Source organism: Charadrius vociferus, unplaced genomic scaffold, assembly GCF_000708025.1.
Source record: "Charadrius vociferus isolate BGI_N301 unplaced genomic scaffold, ASM70802v2 scaffold259, whole genome shotgun sequence".
Classification (NCBI taxonomy): domain Eukaryota; kingdom Metazoa; phylum Chordata; class Aves; order Charadriiformes; family Charadriidae; genus Charadrius; species Charadrius vociferus.
This window is the reverse complement of record NW_009661368.1, coordinates 700,107-709,835: the sequence shown is the minus strand read 5'-3', so window position 1 is coordinate 709,835 and position 9,729 is coordinate 700,107.

Here is a 9,729-nt window from a genome sequence, read left to right as displayed (position 1 = left end):
CCATTATTCAGATATGTATCAATTTACACTGAATACTACATGTCAAGGGAAGAGTTCTATTTTACATATACCTGCTCAAAATTAGTACAGTATTCTGAAATGGCTCCTCACTGAAATAAGCCCCGACATCAGCTGCTATCTTTTTATAACTTAACACATGGCTGCCAGTATTTCTGTTTATGAAGAATGCAGTCTGGAGAATATGATCTCAAACATGAGGCAGCTAAAATGGATGTTTTCATAAATTCGTCTCAGACACTAGGTTGGTGACTCTGTATTTTGCAGGGGTTTATTTTCCTTCTTTTCTGACTGTACAGGATTAACAAGAGACAAAAACAGGGAACAAGGAAAAAAGGTTTTCTAGATCTCTAACCACATTTCCCACAGAGCCTACATATGTTATTTTTTTTAAGTGTTTAAAAAAAACCCAAACAATATAAACACCTGACCACTTAGGATTCATATTAAAAAAACCCCAACAAAAACACAATAAAAAACCCCCAGCAAAATGCAAACCAACCCAAAAGACCCTTAGGCATTTTTGCTGTAAATATTGGGTTAATATAGCAGCACTAATCTGCACTATTTCCTTTCACAGCATTAACAAGTTTGAAAAGAACTGTCCCCTCTTTCAAAAAAGGAAATGGATTAAATGCTTCAGGACAGATACGGAATGATACAAAGGCATCTAATATAAAAATATTAAACTTAAGCATATATGTGTATGTGCACACACACACTACCCCCCAGTCTCAGAGAGCTCCACAGATTCAAATACCAACACCACATATTTAGGGATCTGAAACCGGTAATTTATTGATCAGGGAATAGAGAACTGGCTACTACCTCGCTACCAAATATTAGATCTTTTGAAAGACACTAGGATGCCTAAAGGTACTGAAAGAATAAGGGAGTTCTAGGCGATGCAGAACTCCCACAGGCACAGAGAAAATGAAGAGAAAGAAGTTACCCATGTACCTTCCGGAAACACAGATGGTTTAAAAAGTGTAGTATACTTCCGAAGCACATTTCAACAAACAGAAGAAAAAAAAAAAAGAGGTGGGGTGGTAATAAAATGAGGGACCTAGATATGGCAACAGGCAAGCCGCTGCCTTGTATGAAAATCCAGCTAGCGTATAGCTCTTCATTTCTGAATGCAATGAACACCAATAAAACAAAATCCTGGACAGCATGCCTGCCTGGACCTCAGTGGTCAAATCCGTGCCTGAAAAGATGAGGCGTGCTCTTCTCAGCAATATGGGGTAAAAGTGGTTTGGGGTTTTGGTTGGGGTTTTTTGGGGTAGGTTTTTTGGGGCTACAGCAGTTGCTAGAACATCTAAAGTGACAAAAAAACCCTTAAGATCGCTTCCAGGATATGAAGCTGACTTTAGTGGAAATCAGGTGGCTTTCAACAGAGAAAGTTATTGGAGAGAAACGATCTAGTGACAAGCTACGTAAAATGGCCACGTTACAGGCTTTCTTGCGCATTCCTCAAAATCTTCTGTTATTGGTTATTGCAGGAAACACATAACTACTGATGCTCACGGGTGTTAGGGAGGTTTCAGAATACGTCAACAATAATACTACAGGATCTCCACACATGGAGAAAATAGACTTATTCAAAGTAATAATTATTATGCTATGAAGAACTTGAAGCCAGTGATGTCGCGAGAACTGAAGTTAGTGGATGGACACAGGGATTGATAGTTATGAAACGCCTTCTTGAATCACACTCATAGTCACACTGCAGAGATCCTGTCATTTAAAAAGGAAGCTCGACATTTCATTTAAAAGGTCGTGCAATATAAAACTTTAAAGAGGAAGGGCTAGAACTGAAGTCAGTTTTCCAAAGTCAAACGCTTCTGGTTTTGAGCATGAGTCATTCCAGACCACTCATCTCCTCGTTTTAAGTTCTGTACCCTGTGCAAATACTCCCAAAAACTTCAGGGGTGGAAAGAGGAAGTCTGCTGAAGCACTGTTGTTCAAATGGAAAGATCTTGTCGCTGTTAATTTGCAGTAGTGACTGGAATAAGAAGTTCTCTAGTGCTTTATAGGAGAAGGTTGCTCTCAGTTGCATGAATGGGTTCCGCTTGGCCTGACAGCATCACATTTTCTGCCACAAAGGATGGACACAGAATGCAAGGGCAGATGGCTGCGTTGTTCAGAAAAAAGGGATGAGTCCCACGAACACAACCTTGCTTTCCAGTCTTGCAGGTGTTCATCAGCAAGAGGTGCTCGTGGTGGTGCTCAACATCTTGTCCCAAAGCCTTCTGTACCAGAAGGCCCAACCCTTCCTCCCTTCCACCTGCCAGAAACCTCACAGTAGTGACTCACTCTGCAGCCCACAGCCCTTTCTTTCCATTCTTCTCAGCCTTCAAAAAAATCTCCTAACCCGTAACGACTCTGGAGTCTCAGATTTGTCAAATTTCCCAAAATTGCTCAGGAAGTATTTTATGCAAACTTTCCTACTTGTCCTCTTATCCACTATAGCTGCCATACCTAAACTCTTCGCACAACAGCACATTTGACTACACTTTCCCCATCTTGTTCAGACACCTACGGGAGATTAAGAAAGAGAAGATATACTCCAAAATCTTCAAGCAAGTATTAGGTAAGATCACATGAAGAGGTGTTCATGACATCAGGCCTTCAGATTCAACAGAAAGGCTCCCAGGGAACTTTGAAGCAGGTCTCAATTTGTTCACACTATTTTATTACACCATAAACTCCAGAGTAGCTCAGACTAAGAGATAATGATACACTGTCATTTTAACAGTTCTGTTCCTACGGGAAGCAACAATTGCCAAGATCTTATCATGGGCTACAGCAGTGCACAGTAATCTGTCTACTGAGGCAGTGACACTAAGGAAAGCAATTCACAACAAGTGTATAAAAACTTAAATTAAAAAGAAACTTTAGCTTAAGAGTTAAAAAAAAAAAAAGTTTTGTCTTTAAGCTAGCACTGAAAAAATGATGACACTGCTGTCAAAGGTGGAAGAGTTAAAAAAAATTACAGTAAAGCTGTTTTCTGAGGTATCATTACAGGCTGATTTCAGAATGGAAATACCCCTACAAATATATGAAGTGGCAAAGACACATGCAGAAGACCACAAGAAAAACAGGGATCCATAATAAACAGCTACTTTACAAAAATGGGAAAAGGTCTTCAGATTCAGTTTGTAGGGGAGCAAACTGCATCACTGAGAAGCGGCAAACGGAAGCCTCAACAAAATAACCTTGCTAAGATCTAAAGCATACATAGATCAACTGTTCGCTCAACCTACTTTGACAAGGAAGACAAGATTTCTTATCCTGTATTATAAACTCTACATCAGGATATTTGGACAATGACGAGAAACAAGGATGTAACTCGTAGGTAACAAGAAAGTCAGCTAGAGATCTGTTCAATTGGATCACATAACATTAAACTTAACAACAAGCTAGAATTTTAGCCAGATAAATGAAATAAATGTAGATTTTAATACCCTTTATAAAACATTTTATCTAGTCTCTCAGTTTTGCTTTCAAGTAAAATATGGTAGTATTGATTTGCTTATTAATGTCCCCCCAAAAAAGCCAGCAGGCTGGTATGCTGAGCTTCTTCCTGAGGTCAAGTAGCATATTGAGAGAAGGAAAGGGACAGGCTTGTTTAAAGTTCAACAACACTATTATGTGAGTTTAAAATAAAAAAAAAAATAAATAAAAAAATCACACACTTGCAACATGGTTTTCCTAGAAAGCCCCTTGCTAATTCAGCACTATGTGGGCAATCTGGAACAGGTTGTAGCAACGCAGCGTAAGCAGTGTTTCTGACAGTAGTCAGCTGGTTGCAGGCACGGAAATAACCCCCCAGGAGAATGTAAACTGGGCATGATAGTATTATTAAATCATATCAGCACTTGCAAAAGTGTACTTTTTTTTTCTGGGCTCACGTCTATTGCAGCTAGCAAATATTATAGATTGTTTCTCACCATTGACTAGTTTCAACATGCCTAACTAGAAATTCCAAAATTATTAAAGGAAATCTTGCAGTACTTTATTGTACCCACTTCATCATGGCAGACAACTGAACACTGCAAATGCTCAATTAAACAATTGCACCTGAATGGTTCTTACAACTTGGGTATGTAATTCCAGAAGGGAGAAAGTCATAGACCTGTGTCATTTCCAAATTTTAACAGGATTATATTTATTTTGCATGTTGTCAAAAGGAAGACAATTCTGCAGAACTCAGCTGTTCAGATTCTCGTATTGCTTCAGCATCATTATCTGCAATGAGTAAAACCTGAGTTTCAATTCTGATTTTTTTTGAGAGTTGCAGCAGAGCCAGGGCGATCAAAGATCTAAACTCTAATATTAGGTTAAAGAATTACATGAGACTTCTCAAATTTCAGTAAGTTCAAAATACAGTTTGTCCTTGAAATTTATGACCCATAACAGAAGAAGTTCAGAGTAGCTGGCAGGAACACTCTACTTCTGCTGTTTTGTAGACATGTACTCACTGCCAAAACAGGAAACAACTGAATGGAGGGTCAGTATAAGAAAACAACTAAGTTCCCTTCTTCACATCCATCTCTATTTTTCCTCCAGATATTCAATCTGCTCCAGAAGTACATCTTAGACGTTACTGGAAGGATAGAGACTTTTGAGAAGATGAAATGGCTTTTCCTTGACAGCTGTTGTGCAAAAGAAAAGCTTTGCTATCTGTTTCACCAAACAAAGTCAGTGCCAGGAAATAAACCACAGTCTCATTAAAGTGTCAAGAGGTTCTAACTCAGTTACTCTTCTCCTGTAAGAAAAATAATCACAGAGATGAGATCCAGATCTTGATTTGCCCAAACATTAGAGGTCTCCAGATAGAGAGTTTTGGTTTAACCTCATCTCAAATAGACTGGTACATCTGACAGCTCAGATATCCACATAAGTCCTAAAGGAATTTAGTCTGTGTAGCAAATCCAGACCTTAATTTGTTTGCAGTATGGGTTTTGTATGACTTTAAAAATGTCGAATTCCTGCCCTGTAGGGTATTCCGAGCTTCATAATCTGATAACTGTGGTTATAAACAGAGTCCTCCCTTCCTAGTTACCTAATATTTTCATTCTGACATCTCACAAACCATCTAACAGCATTATAGCTTTTACAGAACTACACATTTTTACACATAAAAAAACCCCAACCAACAATGAGATAAAGACCATGTGAGTAGACTTTGCAGGCTTCAGGGAGAGTAGGGAGGGGAGGAAAAAATAAGACATAAAAACCGTAAGTAATAGAAGGTGAGGGAGGGATGAGAAAAGCTTCTTCTCACACCTTTGCACAGCAAAACCAGATCACTGTGCTGCACAGTGAAGATATTTTCTAGAGTTTAGACAATCTGCAAATGACAAGTTGCAAATTGGAAACAAAAGGACAAGAGAAGCCCTTGGAACCACTGCAGATAGTTTACAGCTTCTCAAGGGGATCTCTGAGTTCATGCAATAGGAACCATGGAACGACTTTTTATTTATACTCATTCAGAATCCTCTACCATCTTTCAGAGACACTACACACAGTGTTAATAACCTCAGTTAATGTTAAGAAAGCAAGACTGTACTATTGCCCCAAATTCCTGCACAATCCATTATCACCATTTAATCTTAAGATAAATAAGCTCATCCAATTAAATAAATAAGACAATAAAATGTAAGACTTTCTTTTGAGTGCCCCTTTCTCAGCAAGATTTACAATGTGATACAGAGCTGTCTGTATCAACATCACTCCTTGCTGTTTCAATCATTTGTATAGGTACACTGTTTACATTCATGATCATTAGTCACTAATATTTTAAATTTTTACTGCTTTTTTAAGAAGCTGGGTTTGGTTTGGGTTTTTGTTGGTTTGTTTTTGTTTTTTTTTTTTTTTTTTTTAAAAATCATTAAACAGCTACAAATTTCCCCCCCTCTCAATTCCCTCAAAATTATGCAAATATTTTCGAACACTCGCTATTTAAATTCATTTACATGGGTCCCAAAAAGCAGCTCAGGTTAATATACCAATTTGAACACTGGTGTTAATACACCAATTAACTTACATTGAACACTGGAGTTCAGTGTAAGTTCTATATATAAATCCAGAAAGCCTGACTCATTTATACAGCTCAGTGTTCTGCACAGAAAAAAATCCAGCCTTCTGAAAGGTTTGAGATAATCTTTTGTTTAAACAATTTCAAGGATTGTGCTAGAACAAGGGCAGAAGACTTCAGATGAAAGCTAATTAGCCTGGTTTGCACAGTTAATACCCCTAGTAACAGCTGGCACTCATGTATGAATTTCCAACTTTTTAAAAAAGTTTAATATCTGGTTTATGGAAATAATTTCTTTTGTAAAAATCCACAATAAAACCGAGATTAAAAACCTCCTAGTAGCTGTCTATAAGCAGCCATTGAATTTATATCTCTCAGTAACCAGAGTCCTATTTACTAAAAGATAGTAGAAGGCAATGCCATGTTGACATGGTTTAATCTGTAACAGTTTTATCCAAAACTCTTTGGCAGAAGTATAAAGCATTTTCTATGTAACAGGCATTTGATCAAGCTATGAAAACCCATTTAATCTTTGATTACAATCAGTAAAACAAATCGTAGATTTTGCTCTGAATTTAACCAGGTAATGTGATGGATGAAAATCCTTACAGAGCACACATATAATCTACACATGAAAAGGATAAATCTATTTCTGACTAAGTTTTTAAGATGAGCGGGCAACTAGAAGAACCTACAAAATGGTTACCAATCCACAATCATTTATTTAGAACCTGGGCTGCACTGTTTGGAGAATGATAAAAGCAGCTTGGAAGTAGTTACAGAATAGTGACAAAAATGATTTAAGGAGAGCTCTACACGAATCACAGTAAGTACAGTACAAGGTGTATGAAAAACACCACCAGTTGAATTAAATCTGTTTGATAATAAAAGCACTCAGAAAATGGTTTGATTTGGTTAAATCTGGAGGAGTCAAGCAATTCTGATTGCCTCATTATTTTGTCAATGAGTACAAGTTTTATGGTAATCAAGTGAAGGAATGCTTCATTCTCCATATGAAGTTATTGCACTTCAGTGCAATAGAGCGCTAACATATCCCTGCATTATTAACCTATGTAGTGTTTTAGCAGATGTTCTCTAAAACAAATACTAACATATTTATATAATCATAACCCCTTTTCATTGTAAAACAACAATTCCACTCAAATTCCTAAATTTCATAAAGTTTTAGATGCTGTTTTACACGCTGCAGAGTTAAAACTAAGGAAAAAAAAAATAGAAAATGATTTTTCCATTAAAAAGAGAAGGAGCAGACACAGGAGAAAAAAAAAAAGTGTGAGTTTTGTTCATCCCTAATACTTAACAGAAAAGAATCAAAGGGACAGAAGGAATAAACTGAAGTATTATCCTTTAAGTTTTTCACTCTGTTTCAGGACCTATCATCAGGTGGCGGTTCTTTACCTGTCATGATTGACATATGGATAGCCTGTTCTTGGAGACCTGAGAACAGATTATTCTATCACACAGTGGCTAATTTATCTTCAGAAGATCAAGAAAAGGTACTGAAATAAAGGCAGGAAAGCAGTGAGAATTCTTTTTCTATATAAGCACAAACCAGTTGTAAACTTCATCACCATTACAGGAATTACCCAGAATCACTCTTATTCAGTTTTAAATCTCACCTTTAAAAAAACATAACCTTCCAGAATAAGAAAAAAGGCTTTATTATTTTCAGTCATTTCAAGTGATGTCTATAAAAAAAACTAACAATCACTCACGCTTTGTTAATATCAGAAGTTTCACTTCGGGCAGAAATCAATAGGCAGAAAGTGAACCAGATGAGCCTGACTTCCTGTAAATTGATTTCAGTACACTGAAACAAGCACATTTAAAATCTTGAAGCAGAAGAATGTTCCTGTAAACGAACACAGGCATGCAGTTCCATTTCATAACTTACCATCCTCTCCCTTCACACAGAAGACATGTGTGATTTGATCTGTACAGGTACAGGGCATCAGAGCGTGTGTTCTGGTGCAAAACCAAAAACTTGCTAATAATTACACTCCTAATTCCTGTCAGTGGTATGAAAACAGAAGGAGAGCAATGAAAATCATTACCAGACCCTGTCTGAAGCTGTCTTTTCCCCCCTCCTCCAGGTGTCCACTCTGACAAACAGTCTCCTTAATTTTGATAAATACAACGAAAAGTCACCTGTGGGTTTACAGGTTGCAGGTTTGTTTATTTGTTGGGGTGGGCTGAGTGTTTTTAAATCATGTCTTTCCTAATAAAACTAGATGTTAGCATTGTGTCATGTATTTAAGACTTACTCACAAGTTTACAAAAAAAAAAGAGAAAAAATATACAAAAGATGCTTTAAATGAGTTATTGTTTCAGAATTTAAACTTTGCCTGGCATCTGAATGACAACAATGAAATATTTTGGATCCAACTGACATCCTGCAATCAGACCCACTTCCATCACTACCACCACCTGAGAGCCCTCATTAGGCAATAGATTCAAGGTCTTATCAGGAAAAAGCTGAACAGATCTTTACTGATTCTTCTTCCTTATCTTCTACTTTTGACCCCATGGGCATTCTGCCCACTAAAAAGAACGTAAATTTTCAGAATATCTGGCATTTTTATTACTACTGTTAACAAGGAATTTGAGAGGCTCCTAAGGTACTAGGTATTGTACTAATATAGAAGAACAATATAATCTTCTGCCTAAAGAGACTCCAGGCAGTTGTTTAGCATTGTTGGATCTACTGTCACTGTTTAAGGCCCTCTAAATCAGTAGTGAAGACTATTAACATGCTCATCTAATGAAATGCAACAGAACTACTACAATTACCAAATGACCAAGAGCATCCAAACTCAGAAAAAGTTCTGTCGTCTTGATGGGTAATATCACACTTTCCATGTCTGAAAGCAAGCAGCCTTGCATATTTGAGGAGCTAAAGTTTGAGTCTTTCTACTAATCCTTGTTTAGGTTTTTTTAAAAAGAGACTTCATTTTAGATTAAAACATATACTTCACATTCACTGAATTACAAACGAAACTGGTCTGTGGTTATTTGTGTCCTTTCACCTTTTCCTGGAAAGTATGTTGACTAAAAGCCAAACAAACAGCACAGCACTTTAGCTGCTTAATAGACAACCACCACAGTCATTTTGCTCAGGACAAACATTTTAAAGAAACAAAGTAAGATTACAAATGTTAGATTTTTTTCTTTTTAAAGAAATGCCAACATTTGTGCATTTGTCTTAGCAGTAGTTTAAACATACACCACTGCAGAACTACCACAGCATTATTTTTAATTCTTTTGTAAATGACATGAGTTAAACACATCTAGATTACTAACTGGTATCATAAGAATATTGGTGACATTAACAGAAGACTAGTCAAGTCCAGTGTTCCCTATCTGCAGTCATATATGCTCATCAATAACATGCAGAACTTCTTAAAATAACAGAACTGTCAGAGATAAAAGGGCAGGCTACAATTCCCAAGCGATCTTAATTTTGTCAAGGTCATTTTCAAATTAAGATATCACATATGAGACAGAGATCTAATTGCCTAGCACACACCACAACTAGAAATTACCAGAGAAAAACAGTCAGCACTAGAACAGACTTTAGTAAGCCACTGCTCTAAGTTTAAAAGATGAGGTTCTACCACACAGTACGTTTCTACAACACGGCCCATATA